Source organism: Pinus tabuliformis, chromosome 9 (genome assembly GCF_031772625.1).
Source record: "Pinus tabuliformis cultivar Carrire ecotype Pingquan chromosome 9, CPIR1, whole genome shotgun sequence".
NCBI lineage: Eukaryota > Viridiplantae > Streptophyta > Pinopsida > Pinales > Pinaceae > Pinus > Pinus tabuliformis.
This window is the reverse complement of record NC_142307.1, coordinates 917,286,953-917,303,227: the sequence shown is the minus strand read 5'-3', so window position 1 is coordinate 917,303,227 and position 16,275 is coordinate 917,286,953. Positions and strand designations below refer to the sequence as shown.

The following is a 16,275-nucleotide window of genomic DNA, read 5'->3' as shown; positions in this document are numbered from 1 at the left end:
GCGAAATGCAGAGCATGAGTTGTTTTCTGTGGCTTAGTTATCATGACCGGGATATACTATCATCAAAATTATCTAGGATTTTAACATGGCCCCAATCCCTTACTCATGTCTTAAGGGAAACTGAAAGTTTGTGGGTGTCTGACATTCTGTCATCTTCAATTTTTCAACCACAACCCCATTGGCAGAACTTTTCATTTTTGACTCCAAATTTTCAAGCAGAAGTTTTATGAAGCTCACCTTCTTCAGTTAATCTTGAACCTTGATAGTGCTAAATATCTAGACCATGGTGATTGTATCTGCACATAAATACAAGTCCTAACCCTAGAAAATCAAAATCTTAACCTTCCATCAAAACTGTTGTAACATAAATACAAATTCTGTAAGTTTGACTTCATTTCAGTAAGGCAGTTTGACTCGAGTTCAAGAGACAGTTCACTTGAGTTCAAGATAGTGAGACTTGAGTTCAATGAGACAATTTGACTTGGTTTTAAGGAGTCAGTTTAAGGGCGCAGACTTGGTGAGACATATGATTATGCACTAGCGAGAATTTGTATGTTTTTGAGCTTAGGAAAATAGTTCTAGATCTAAGACTGAGGTCCAGGAGAGCTAGAGTGCATCACTTTTTTTTTTCTATAAAGTTTTTTTTTTAATTTTCCAGAAAGAAAAAAGCATACACTTTCACTAAAAGAAAAACAGTTACAATTACTTTGGAACCTCTGTTTTTAATAAGAAAAACATTGACTGTCCCATTCTTTTGCAACAGAGACCTCTCATTCTTTGGAACCGATCATGCTCTCTAAAGAGACAAGGGTTTTGAGGGGAACACCAAAGCCTACAAGATAGACCAGTTAGTGTTTCCAGACTTTCCGTTGGACAGCCTGCTGATCCAGGCCATAGCAACTTCTTCTTCTCTTCTTTCTACATCACCATCCAGCTTTCCTTACTTTGAATAGCTTTACACGTTCTATCGAATGAGGGTCTCAAAGGTAGTACTTGATGATTTCTGTCTGGAATAAAAGTTCAAAACACTAATACAAGCCATGAGCTAAGAAAATGAGTATAAAATAGATCTTTATGTTTGTACAGACATGTTAGATTTTGATTGCAAAGTTGTGTTTTTTGTTGTTATTATCAAACCTAATTTTCTAGACACTGAATTGTTGAAGTATTTGTTTCTGAGGTGGACAAAGGAAAAATTGGTGACGAGGCCATAGATTACATCAAGACCCAACCCAACAATCAGAATTGGAAGCACATCATAGTAGAAGGATTGAGGTCATAATACTTTGAAAGTATTGGACATCATAATCATTGAATCTTTGGATCACACCTTATTGTCAAACCATTCTATTCATTGTCATAGTTTATCTGAAAAGTTTAAAATCTTAGTGTCAAGATTTTATAATTATGCCATGTTGTTTATTACCTTAACATATTTTCTGAATGGGTATCCAATTACAAAATAGATGATCCAAAGTAGTGTCCATTAAACTGCTTTACTATCAATCTGGTTTGAGTCTGTGGAGTAGTTTTTCTTATATAATGCTATGATTGTATGTTGTATTTATGTTCAAATTTTCAGATATTTTCTCACCTCACTGGAAAAGCACACTGAGGTACACAGATAATTGCTCAATAAAAAAATTAATAATTCTCATGTAGATTTGCAGTAACTTTGTACTTATTAGATTAATAGGCATCCATGCTCTTACAGGGGCTTGAAGTTTTGAACCCACTATTTACTTACCACAATGTATTATAAAACTGCATTGGATTTTTAGGAAAACCAATGTTAGAAGTTTGAAGTAGGCATCACATCCTTGGAATGGTTATAGTTTATCGGTATGCATCCCAACCACAAAGTGTCATAAAACTGCAAAAAATATTAGAAGTAGTTTGAGGTATGCATCCCAGCTTGGGAATGGATATATTTTGCAGAGAAATTGCACAAATGAAAGAAAAAAAACAAATCATCGCTCTTAGAGCAGAAATCCACTGGTTGGGATATCCACAGAGATTATCTGTTGCCAGCCTTTTGTAAGGTATGTTCTTCAGGACCAGCTATGGTGGTATTAAGTTCATCTATGGTACAGCTCAAGTCCTTGGCTGTGACTTGCTGGTTATTGTTTTTTGACTAAAAAAAATCAAAGAAAGCACACTTCAGGATGTAGTTCTATATATAACAGAAAATCCAATTAGGAATTTCTGGAAAATAACACTATCAGTATACATAGCTCCTAGAATGTATCAAATATCGTAGCTGGTAAAAGGATAGTAAAGTATTTCCACGGTTAAGTTTAGAACTGTTACTTACCTTAGCATAAAGGGTATACACCATGTTGGATCCAACAGCGTTTATGGTGCAATTTACAATCTCCAGTTGATTGGCATCCATGATAGAAAATAATTTGGGCAGAAAACCAGTCTTCTCAGGGGCCCATATTGTGATGAAAGCCTGGCCACCCAAAAGTTTGGATCCAAGAATCTATAGACCTGGATGTGATGATGTTACTGGAACTGAAGAAAGGATGTGAATACCAAGAGAATTTTCAGACATTCTGATTGTTGGGCTTGCAAATCTTTCAAGGTAGTTTGGAGGGTCTTGATATAATCAATGGCCTTATCAACAATTCTTCCTTTGTCCACTTGAGAAAGAAATACTTCAGCAATTCAGTGTCTAGAACATCTAGAACATCAGCTTTGATAAGAATCTATCAATTCTGCAATCTGAATCTAGCACGTTTGTACAGTCATGAAAATCTATTTTAAACTCATTTTCTTAGCTCATGGCCTATATTAGTGTCTTGAACTGTTATTCCAGACAACAATCATCAAGTACTACCTTTGAATTGAGACCCTCAGGTAACAGAGACTTTAGGGTATTGAGCATACAATTCATTTTACTCCTCCTAGCCCTTTCAGTCCATACATGTATTTTTTCATCATGGAAACTCTTCAACTCTTCTTTGTTGAGAATGGACCTTGATCATCCTCTTGCAATGATGGACTTTTTGCACCAGCCCAACTCATCTTCCCACTGTTGTTCATAGATTGCACCATTGATTTCTCTTTTTCTACTGGTCTACAGTGGAGTAAGCAGAAATAATCATGTAGAGATCTTCGGAGTCTCCGTACTCAGACATCATGGTGGAGGGGGTGACAGACAACATTCTACAAATGGGATCCCAAAGAAAATGGCAGAGAAGTTTATCAGCATTCCAAATTCTAATAAGGTCCCGATTGAAATGTCTCTGACTGTTACATGCAAGTATAGCCATATAACAGAAACAATAAGGCCAGATGGAAGGGTTAGCAGGTACCCAGGCTTTTTATTCATATGATATGGTGTTTATTTGAACACATACTGCATCATGGAAATGAAAGACATTTACAGTTTTTTTAAACATTTCCGAGTATCTTAGTCATAAATCTTGGTATCATTATGATTATATCTATAAGTTATTGATTAGACATTAGAGGTAATCTTCTAAAATCAATTATGTTTTCTGCCTAATTTTTCAGATTGAGTACAAACCTTCACTTATATTCTTTATTGAAAGCTGCACATATTTAGTTTTTATGGGATGGTGATGGAAACAAACACTTCTCATCAATCTGCTAGTAATAATTTTCAAGCTGCTTTTCATAAATTTCTAGATAATAGGTTGGTTGGATTATGTTTCAGTCTTTATAGTCTTTATTGAATTTTTGGAGTATTTTTATGATGTTTTATTTTTTTATAATTAAAACTATTGAATTTATGTTAATTGCAAATTTTAATATTTAATTATTTGTTAGAGATTTGTAAATGGTAGTTTTTCATTTTTCATTTTTACTGGATGTGTTTGGATTTTGAATTTTTAATCTATTTCTTACATCCCAGAAGATTTTGGATAGTCAATTTATTTCTTTACATAAAAGAAACTGCCAAACTAAAACAATTTTAGACCTACTCCACCCAATTTAATTGTTATATATGAAATATACAATCAATTATCTATATAAAAAATGACAAATTTATATATTTTGTTTTGATTATAAAAAAACGGATATGTACATTTTGTTTTGATTTTTGGTACTCCCCCTCCATAAATATTTAGAATCATAATATTTTGCAAATGGAGATATTTGTTAGATCCCTTTTGATAAAAGGGAACAATGTTCTTTTAAATATGTGGGTTAAATGATTGCAATGATGGAATGGTTTCACAATAAGGTGTGATCCAAAGATGCAATGATTATGATGCCCAATCCTTTTGAAGTATTATGACCTCATTCTCTTGTCACCGTCCAGTTCAATAACCGCACTTAGTAAGCCTTTTGGTGACTCCATATCTGCAGCTCAATTGTTTACTTGGCCTGTGAAAAGTTTTGGTAACACAAATTCAAATATGGTTAGATGTCTGCACTGATTCAAAAGTTATTTAAAGGTATTGCAGATTTTTGTCAAATTCTCTAACTCCTGCTAGGATTAAATAATAATGGAATAATAGACTAAGAACCATTCTAGATATTGTACTAACCTACTTATTTAAATTCTTAACAAATCTTGTGTACTAACCTACCTATTTAACTTCTTAACAAATCTTGTGGGGCATTATTGGGAAATTGTCATTTTTATTAACTTTAACTTGAGAATAAAAAGGTATTACATATCTTATTGTAAAATTGACCATTTTGCTAAATAAAATTTGCCTATATATTAATTTCCAAATCTAATTAGAATATGAATTTATTAAAATTGGAATGATCTTAAATCCCTAGGAAATTGGTGGGCAGCGAGCCATCTGGCATGAATCTAATTTAACTTGAAAAACAAGCATTACACATCTTTTTGTAAAATGGACCATTCTGCTAAATAAAATTTTATTATATATTAATTTCCCCATCTAATCAGAATTAGTAAATTGGTGGTAGGGAGCCACATGGCACAATTTTTTTTTTTATTTATTAAAAGTCAATTCAACCTAACAAAATCTATAACCCACTACAACCATTGATAAGCACTTCGACAAAGCATATGGTGAGCATATTCCCTTGAGAAGCAATCTAGGCACTCAATTAAAAAAATAATAAAAGTAAACCGATCCTCATCCACCCTAAGTTGAAATAGGAAGCCTTAAGCAATTATTATATAACAAGAAACTCACTACAACCATTGAAAAGCACTTAGACAAAGCATACGCTGAGCATATTCCCTTGAGAAGCAATCTAGACACTCAATTAAAAGTCAACCTTAAAAGTCAACCGATCCTAAGCCTTCTGCAATTATGATATAACAAGAAATAGGAGGCCTTACTCAATTATGAGATAACAATAATCATATAAATAATACATGTTTTAATGATTATATAGTAAGTTTTAAGTTTTAAGCATCTTTTTTCTTTTTTTCGTTTTGTTTCGATTAAGTTAGGTTAGGTACATTTAATCTTAGTTTAACTCATTAATTGAATATGTCAAAACAAAAGCCAATCTCCACACAAATGAATGATTACTGATGTTAAAATAACTTAAAACTCAAGTTGAGCAGTGACACGGGGAATCAAGGGAACTAATTGTGTGATTACTCTAATATGAAAGACAAAATTGAAACCTATAGTTTTGGAAATCTAATATAAGTGCAATTACCTCAAATGCTCCAACTTTTCCTATCTATGAAGACTGTGAATTTAGTTGTCATTTTTTTTAATAAAACAACATATTTTGGGAAAAACCTCCAAGCATTTCCCCTCATTCTAAATATTGGCACCCAAGGTAAACTCTACATCCTTCAGGGCACAAGGCTCTAGCGCTACTACACAATATGGGTAGTTAAGACATTTATTTAAGACAATCCAAACAAAGTCTAACTTGTTCAAAGATGAATGCAATTTCTTTTGTTCTTTCAATTGTTTAAATGTCTCTACAACAACTCGATACATTGTCATCAAGCTCAACAATAATACCGTGATTCTCCCAAATTTCACAAGCTTCATAAATAATCTATTCAAGCCTTAAATTGACAACTCGCATAGTGTCGTTGATGATCTATTTACTTAGGCAAATCTCTTCCACTTGTACGTTTGTCGACATCTAGCAACTGGTTATTTTATTTTTTATCTTTTAACAAGTTTTCCATTACAAGTATAGAATTGTCTTCTTCCTCAATTATGCGAACTGGATTCTGTTGTGATTGTGAGTTCATCATTTTTGCAAAAAGAAGAGCTTTGTGTCAAGTACGATATTTTTTTAAGCTCAAACATTTATTTTTGTGCCAGAGAAATTAAAAAAATGTTTTTGAATCTTTAATAGAATTTCTTGGGAATAAAAGCTAGAGAAATTCAAAGACAGGTATTACATCTAACACTTTTTTTTTATCGGAACAAGGAAACCTTATTTTGAAAATTGAAATTTATTGATGGCACTAGAAGGATACAACGGTCCAAGGAGAATAAATAATACCATTATTTTATAGTTTGGACATATTACTAAAAATAAGAAGAAACAAGTAGCTAAATTAACAACATTATATAACAAATGATGAGGGAGTTTATTAATGTTCCTCTTACTACTAAAGTCTTTCTATTAAGCTTTCCTCATAAAATTAGACCAATTTCTAATGAACAAAAACTATTATCCATTACATTGTGAATTAAGGTGATATGAGATTACTTTGTCATGAAATGTTTGATTTAAAACATTTACTTATAAAGATTCCAAAATCTTAATGAAGAGAATTTTCATAAATCTTTTCGAGTGAAGTGTTGTGCATCCTTCACTTTGAACCTATCTTGGTTGGCATCTCCCTAAAACATAACATATGATAAAAAAAAACACCAATAAAGAAACAAAATCACTAATGTTTCTTATGCCATTGCCTTACGGCGTTTCCTTTGCAACATGTGGTGCAAATGCTAGTTATTCACATTTTCTATCATTCAACACTATTACATTGAAAATTTTGTTTCATCATTTTTCATCATTCAAGTTATTAACAATATTTATCATCTCAACAAAATGAGGTAACTAAGTAAATTTCAAATTAAAATGATCAAATTAATCTAGATATTTAGCATATTTAAAATGATTATATTAATATTAGAAGAATTTACATATTTTGATCAATTTAATCATATGTTTGTTATTTTATTTAAAATGATTATATTAATATTAGAACAATTTACATGTTTTGATAAAATTAATCATATTTTCGTTATATTTTCATTAGGCACACACGAGTGAAATCAGCCTAGATCCATCTTAACTCTCGATCTATCAAGTGCAGATAAGGATCAAATTTCTCGAGGTGCAAAGTTTTCCTCAAGTTTTGCACTCAAAAAGAGGTTTGCACCTCGAAAGAAGTGCCGATAAGGATCAAATTTCTCGAGGTGCGAACTCTTCCTCAAGTTTTGCACTCAAAAAAAAGGTTTGCACCTCGAAAGATTTGATCCCTCTGGACTTTGATAGATCTAGAGTTAAGTTAGATCTAAGCTCGTAAGTCAAGCCAACAATAAAATATTTATATATATAGCCAAAACTTAACTTACTTTAAAAAAATTAAGTAATAATTATAATAATATACTGTAATAAATTTTAAAAAACATATATTTGTTTAAACTATAAATAAAATAAAAAATAAATAATTCATAATATATATAAAATAAATAATACAATTAAGTTAGAAATAAATATTTAAAATTTAAAATAATTAGTTTTAAAATATTAAAATATAATAAAAATAAAAGTAAAAGTAAAAGTAAAAGTAAAATAATTCCCAAATCACCCGATCACCCGTTACGCTACCCTACCCACATGTCACCTCACCACCCTTATCCATATCACCGGATCACCGGTTACGCTACCCTACCCACATATCACCACACCAACCTTATGCATTATTTGGTGTAATTCATTGCTGGATCTACCCTTCCGCTTCTCTCACAACTCGTTGCACAATCGAGCAATTGGTTATGGGAAAGAGAGAAGGATCATTAGAGGAGCGGGATGAGAGTGGTGGGAGGTACGATGAGAAAGGATAGAGGTGATACTAAGAATTTCTGAGTTTTTTTTTTAACCGTGAGGTTCATTTGTTTTTTATTATTATATTTTTGTTAAGCACTTGAGGCTTTGAATTGTTTGGGGTTTGAGTTTGAAGGAATATTTAATATTATTGTTGTATTGAATACAATATATTATTTGCTATTTATAATAATGTAAAGAGACTGACCATATTAAATAAAGATAGGTATGATAATTGGGTATTATGTGAGTTTATAATTAATAATAGTTTATTAAAATTAGAGATGTATGTTGGGAAATACTAATATTAATATTTTTGATATTAATAATTTTTCTTCAAGTGGAACATACATTAAATATAAGGAAAAATTGTATCCTAACAACTAGGACTGGTTAGCTATGTCACTATAAAATAATCTCTCATAAACAATGAAAAAGAGAATTTTGTTGGAAAAAATTCTTCCAAAGGAGGGAAATAAGTGAGTGTTCAAAAAGAAATTGAAGTTGAAATTGTAGATCTCACAATGATCTATTAAATGGCAAGAACAAGAGACATTTCAAGGATAAAAGCTTCAATTAGGAAGTATGACCAAAACTCTGAAGTGGAGAGTCAAGTAACCTTAATGAGATTAGTTAAATTTGAATTAGAAGAGGTTTTATTGTAAAGGCACAAGGGAGGTATACACTTACAACCACCACATAAGTGCTTTAGAAATATAGGTGCTAGTGAAGAACCAAAATAAAGCCTTTGAAGGGAAGAAACCACCATCAACCATTAAACAAACAGTGAGGCTTGTAGATACTAAAATGCCCAAACGAGATATATGGCTAACTTTGTAAAGAAGGACAAGTAACCCCAAGAAAGGAAAGTATGTCCTTAAACATTTGGTCAAATTATTCAATGAACATCCATTAATCTAACCACTATTAACCATGATAGATGGGATCAGTTGTCCATGGTTCTATCTGTTTGCATCATTTATGCAATGATTTGAATGCATAATTACTATGCTTTTTATTCCTACGTAAAACTTATTTATTTTTATAATGATGTTAATATAGCTCATATTTATGTTTCATAGGTTCAAATCCTAATGCAAAATCCTTAAGTGAAATGTAGACAGTAAACATAAGGAAAAATTGGGTCTGAATGACTAGGACTTGTTAGCTACCCAATTGCAAAATAACCTCTCATAAATAAAGAAAAGGAGAAAAAGTTGTAGAAATAAAATCCTCTCTAAAAGAGAAAAAGAAGCCAGTCTTTAAAAAGGCATTGAAGTTGAAATTGTAGATCTCATAATGAACTATTAAATGGAAAGAACAAGAGCCTTGTCAATGATAAAAGCTCCAATTACTATGTATGACAAAAACTTTTAAGTGGAGATTCAAGTAACCTTAATAAGATTGGTTAAGTTTTTAATTAGAAGAGGATTTATTGTAAAGGAAGAAGAGAGGTGTACACTTACAACCACCACATAAGTGCTTTAAAAATATAAGTGTTGATGAAGAAAGGCTTTGAAGGGAAGAAACTACCATCAACCATTAAAAAATAACTGAGGCTTACAGATACTAAAATGTCCAAGCAAGATGTATGGCTAACTCTACAAAGTAGTACAGGTAACCCCAAGAAGGCCAAGTATGTCCTTAAACATGTATCAAAATTTTCCATGACCATCCATTAATCTAGCCATAATTGACCTTGATAGATGGGGTCAATGGTCAATGGTTCTATTCATTTACATCATTTATGTAATCATTTGTGTGCATAGTTACCTTGTTTTTTATTCTTAAGTAAAACTGATTTATTCTTATCACGGTGTTGATATGGCTTATAATCTTTTTTTGTAGATTCAAATCCTAATGGAACAACATTATCATCATCAATGAAATTGCCATCCATCTCATCAATATTCATAACATAGGGGCTAAAATGCAAGCAAATAGAATGACATAGGGGGTTAATATCCATCTCATCTAGTGTAGAGTAATTGAGTGTTAAGAGAGAATAACATAGGGGGTTTGTGTTCTATAGTAGCTCAAGGATCACAGGTCTCAAGAAACTCCATATTGCCTTCTTCTTTTTACTTGCATCATCTCCATACCAAACAAAAGAGAGTAGACACATTTCAATTTCTAGTTGGGTTTTCTCATGCAAGGGTTTTCTAGAGCATATGTTGGTGTTCATTATGGTTTGCAAGTGACTGTGTTTACTTGTTCTCTATTTTACACATTTTTATCAATTATATGCATAAACCACAAAATCCATAATAATAGATGTAGAATTTAAAGAACTTAACCCTTCATGGTATATATTTTATTTTATTTTAATAGATCTATTGTGACAAACTGTCCAGTTGAATATACATGGTATTTTATAGATTATCAAGCCATAGTCAAAGCATAGCCAACCATAACCAAATATAGTTGACCATGGTCAACCATAGTCAAATATGGCCCATAAGGTCTCCACTTATTCATCTTGTGTCATAACACCTACATTCACTAGTTATTAAAGAATACCTTCAATCTTAGTAAATATTCATAAAATCATCCCAAAATCCTTGTGTTGAACACCCTCTCCTAATACATCTTTCTAATAAAAATAACCCTTATTTTTAATATATGTCCCTTATTTTCAATTAAACCAAGCATTGTTTCTTGTACCTCTTATAACTTATAAACCCCCTACCCCACATCCCCCTCACAGTACCTAAAATATATTAAGTACGGTTTTAAAATTTTGAAAAACCCTATTTAATGATTAAAGGTAGTATGATATTGGTTGAGAAGGTGAAGCTCCCATGATGTATCCATACATAGTCTACATGGTCAAACATGGTCACCCATAGTGAATATAGTCAAATATGGTCAACCATAGTCAGACATTCTCAACCATAATTAACCATGCCATAGAGTTAACCATGGCTACCCATGGTCAAGATGGTCTTCCATGGCTCACTGTAGTCTACCCAAATTTTCTATGGTCAACCATAGTTAATCATGGTTAACATTTCAAAAGATGACCAACCATAATATATCATGGTGAATTATATTTAAATATGAACAAGCATAGTCAACCCATGTCAACCAGAGTCAACCAAGGTCAACCATAGTCATTGATGGTCTATTAATGCTCCCCACACATGAGAGTGATCAATTAGCAGTAACCACATAAGTAAATGTCATTGATATATGTCTATTAGTGCCATTCATTTTTTAAGGGTAGAAAATGACTTATGTCAATCAATTTTAATTATGTGGTTGTTGCTAAAATTATTAGTAACTAAAATATATATGAACAAGTAGATCACTGCTATAAAAAAATATTCTTTGAAGGGTAGAAAATGGAGTCCATAAAAGTATATCAACAACCACTACTACACCAAGGGTACTTTTAAGACATTTTTTTAAGGCAAAAGAAATCTTTTTTCTTAAAAAGTCACTTTTCTGTTTTAGTTATTTTACATTAAAATTTAATATCAATTGAATTGTATTAGATATAAAATTTTAGACAAAAATAATTTAAGACAAATATTTTAAGACAAAATTTTATATTTAAGATGAAAATAGTTTAATACAAAACTTTATATTTAAGACAAAAACACTTTAAGACAAAAATATTTTAAGGAAAAACTTTATATTTAAGACAAAAATAGTTTGAGACAAAAAATATTTTAAGACGGATATTTTAAGACAAAACTTTATATTTAAGACAATGACCACTTAAGACGAAACCCATTTAAGACAATTAACAATTAAGACAAAAACATATCAATTTAAGAATTGACTATGAGGATACATTTTCTCTTGTAATAAGGTACTCATCCATTAGATCAATTCTTGCTCTAGCTATGCAGATGGGGTGGAAGATCCACCAGATGGATGTAAAAACAACATTTCTCAATGGGGTTATTGAGGAGGAGGTGTACATCGAGAAACCAGAAGGTTTTGAGACATTTGAACGGGAGTCTCATGTGTGTAGACTCAAGTGAGCGTTGTATGGTCTCAAACAAGCACCCCATGCTTGGTACACGAGGATCAATAGTTATCTCACCAGTTTGGGCTTCACCAAAAGTGAAGCGGATGCAAACCTCAATCACATTTTGGTAGAAGGTAAATTTATTATTATTTTCTTATATGTTGATGATTTGATTTTAACTAATGATGAGAAATTGATCAGATCTTGCAAGGAGGACCTTGCAAGGGAATTTGAAATGAAAGACATGGGTCTCATGCACTACCTCCTTGGGTTGGAAGTATGGCAAGATGATGGGGAACTATTTGTCTCTCAAGGAAAGTGTGCAAAAGAGATACTGCAGAGATTATGCATGGAGAGTTGTAAATGCATGGAGACACCTCTAGAAAACAATTAGAGGAAGGAGGATGCCACTGCATGTGAAGAAGTGGATGCTACCATTTATCGGTAGTTAGTGGGTTCACTCATGTATCTTGTGAACACATGGCCATATATGTGTTATGTAGTCAATAAACTAAGAAAACTTATAGCTAGGACAAACCTAATTATTTTGGAAGGCAGTTAAGCATGTTTTATGGTACCTCAGAGGCACTACCCAGTTTGGAATATGGTACAGATAGGGAGAGGGAGTGAAGTCGTGTGGCTTCACAGATGCAGATTGGGTGCGAAGTCCATCAGACCGAAAGAGTACATCAGGTGGAAATTTCAATGTTGGGTTTACATCTATTTCTTAGTACAACAAGAATCAAAGTTATGTCGTGCTCAACTCGATAGAAGTAGAATACATGGTTGCAAGTCAAGCAACGTGTGAGGTGATATTGATGAGAAAGATACTTGTTGGACTGTTTGGTCAGAAGATGGATCTAACTGTGATCTACTGTGATAATCAGAGTTGCATCAAAATATCTTAGAATCCTATATTTCACGATTGATCCAATCATATAGATATATGGTATCACCATTTACGAGACTGTGTGTAAAGGGGAATAATGTTGCTACACTACATTCTAACAAAGGAACCAGATGCTAACATTTTGAAAACAATCTTTGTCAAGAGGGAATTTCGAGTTCCACAGGGGCAAGATAGGGGTGGTTGATAATCCCTTTCTTGCTGAGAGGGAATGTTGAAAAATGGAGCAAGAAATTCTCAATTTGATTTTTCCTTGATTAAATTGATAAAATTTGAATTTCCACATCAACAGAGAACTTGGATGCGGTTAACTCTTGGGACATGGCTTGTGTCACCCATTTTATGCAGTAAATTCGAGTTGGAGTTAGATTTTAGTTAAGCATGTGTGATTTCTAATTCGTAGCAATCAAAGTCAGTTATCTCAAGTTGTTTTCAGTTAAAATAGTTCCAAGTATAAGAGGAACTAGTGGAAGGTCAGCTGTGGAGTGGGACTTCTGTGGCGAGACACGTGTGGATGGTGATTGCAAAGTGAGTTGTAAATTGATGAATCCAACAATATAACTTGTTTATGATGGTGAAGCTTCCAATAAAGAAGTGAATAACATGTGTGATCTAGTTGTTATGATTGTAGTTGATGATGACCTCTTTACATTAGAGTTTGAGGCATTTAGGTTTGAGAATATATTCAAAAGATGATATTATTGGTATTGATTACACCTTATTTCGAGACATCATTTGTATTTTAGGGGTTGGTACCTTTCCATTGGATGTGGTTGGTGATGTGAAGACTACTCAACTTCTAGTAAAGATTCATACTGACTCTAACAAGCCTATGGATGCTTGTTTACAAAGGGAGACCCCTCTCGACTCAGCTCATTGGATTCTTTGTTTGTTCATGTTATTTGTTGTTCTCGACTATCCTTCTCCAAGAGGTCAATACTATTTGCTTCATTTATTTTACATGTCCCAGTGAAAGAAGAAGAATGGAACTTAGCTCCACAACTTTTCAATTTCGCCAAGTTACAAATTAAAAGAGTCCAATTATATAGCCAATAGACTAATAGCCTCTTGATACACCTTTAGTGAGCTATGAATAGCTCTCACCTATCAGTGTAGATAAATGAAATGGCATCAAATAAATCTAGCGGGAAAGAGTCCAATTGTATGCACAAGGCACTAATAGAAATGGAGTAGTTGTGAAGGCAATGATCTCCATTGGGGATTTTCGTTTTTGTTGCAATAGACAAGAAGAATCTTGAAGTTGGAGGAAGAGATTGAAGATCTCTGCCAAAAATATAATATCATCGCTCTCTTGGTGCCATTAATTTGTGTTAGCTCATTCGAATGTAGGTAATGCATAAGGATTCATTAGTATCTATGAAATTTTCTCTCTTTCCAATAGAAACATACGTTCATCCTAATATTAACATATAAAGTAAGGTTCATTAATATGTATGGTTCAATTTTGTTTGATGATCCTATTTCTCCAAAGGATATAATTTTTTGAATTTTTTTTAGTATAAGATATGGTGATACCTTTAAATATGAGGTAATTTTGTGTAAAATTAGAAGTGGAACAACAAGTTGGGGTTTGAATTTCCTTTGTAGTAGTCGACTACATGAAATTTCTATCTAAATATTTTTTTGTGGCCCAACATAGAATAATATTTGGATGGAAAGGTTCGTTATGGGTTGTATGTTTTTTAGCCCTTCAACTCATTAGATTATTTGTTTTTTCATGGTATTTGTTCTTCTCAACTTTCCTTTTCCAAGGGGTTTATACTATTTTCTTTATTCATTTGTCATGGCCCAGTGAAATAAGAAGAATGTGGCTTGTCTCCACAACTTTTCCATTTCGCTAAAATAAAAATAGAAATAGTCCAATTCTATAGCCAAGGGACTAATATCCTCTTGATACACCTTTAGTGAGCCATGCTTGAAGACCTTGGATGAGGGTATAAATACAATCTAGGTTTTTGAACAAAGGAGTTGGTTGTTACACACATTTAAAATCTACCCCTTTTCCCATTTGATCATTGTTTTCATACTGATTTTTTATATTCTAGATCATTTTATTAGAATTTGCAAGTCTAAATAAATGTATTCATGATTGGGCAGACATATTTTGATGTAAATGATGCTTGTATATCTTCAAGAAAAACCTTTCTTAGAGTGGACAATGAGGTAATGCAAAAATTTATATGTTGACAAATGCTCTGTTCCTAGTGTTTGGATTATTATCTTCAATTTATTGGTTATATCATTGTTTCCTTTCCACTTCTTGCATCTTAAATTACTTTGTTCACATTTTATGCTCATGTTTCTTGGGCTATATTGATCTCATTTTTTTGGTTTTTCTCCATATATCTTAGTGAATTATTGTCACTATCTTTTAAATCAATGGTTGTAGATTATTCATTGTCATCATAAAGTGGAGGCAAATAGATACAACTATTTTTAGTGCCATGGTTATATAGTTCACCGTTGTATAAGCACTTGAAATATCCTAAAACAACTCCATTATAGTTGGAACCAGATTCCCACAATCTAGCTATGTTAGCATGATCAACATGATCTAATGTTTCATGACGAGAATAAATTAACAATGCCATATTCAAGGATCTCATGTAGTCACTCTCATTCATGGATGAAGTAGTGTAAGTCCATTACTTTTTTCTAAATTTGGATTATAACAAAAGGATCCTTCATTTGGGTTGAAGATGTTGTTGCCATGCAATGTATTTGAAACTGGGAGTCCTTGAACCTGCATATCATTGTGCCATTGTAATATATATTGCAAATTACTATTCTTACATTTTTTGTTTCTCGAGATGGTTAAAATTCTTGATTTTTTAGCAACTTACTCTTATTGTCGAGAGTTGCAGATTCTTTGAACAAGAACTATGGAAAATTAATATTTACTTTGGAAATCTCAATGTTCTTTGAGATTATCTCACCTTTAGAAAGCTCTTTCTTTATCCAAGAGTTCTAGTAATTTTAAATATCATTATCTATTCTTCTAGGTGGGTGGAATTCCATGTATGCCCACGTGCACATATTTAATCCATTAAAATATATCTTAATGTCAATCCTTTAATGCACCACCACAAACTAATAAATCGATGAAACTTAAACCAACTTGTTTCTAAAAATGGTATGCAGACGAATGATAAGCTTTTATTCATTTGGACTAAAACTACCTCACTTGATATCAACTCTCAAGTAGTTGATCCATGGTAATCTGTAGCTCTTTCCACAATGAACGTTGAAGACCTTCCATAAAAGTAAATATGAATCAATGCATAATAATGCTAAAAAAACGATAGTTTTGGTTTTTGCTAGGCATCTTATTGTTGGGTATCAAGGGTTTATAGCAATAGGAATTGTTGGT

General features: G+C 32.3%; 2 pseudogenes; both read right to left on the bottom strand.

Moving 5' to 3' along the window:
- Positions 1 to 1,965: 1,965 nt before the first annotated feature.
- Positions 1,966 to 3,170, bottom strand: LOC149151732 (transcription factor ABORTED MICROSPORES-like; annotated as a pseudogene).
- A 12,029-nt stretch (positions 3,171 to 15,199) lies between these two features.
- Positions 15,200 to 16,275, bottom strand: part of LOC149151731 (uncharacterized) — a 52,058-nt pseudogene continuing 50,982 nt past the window's right edge.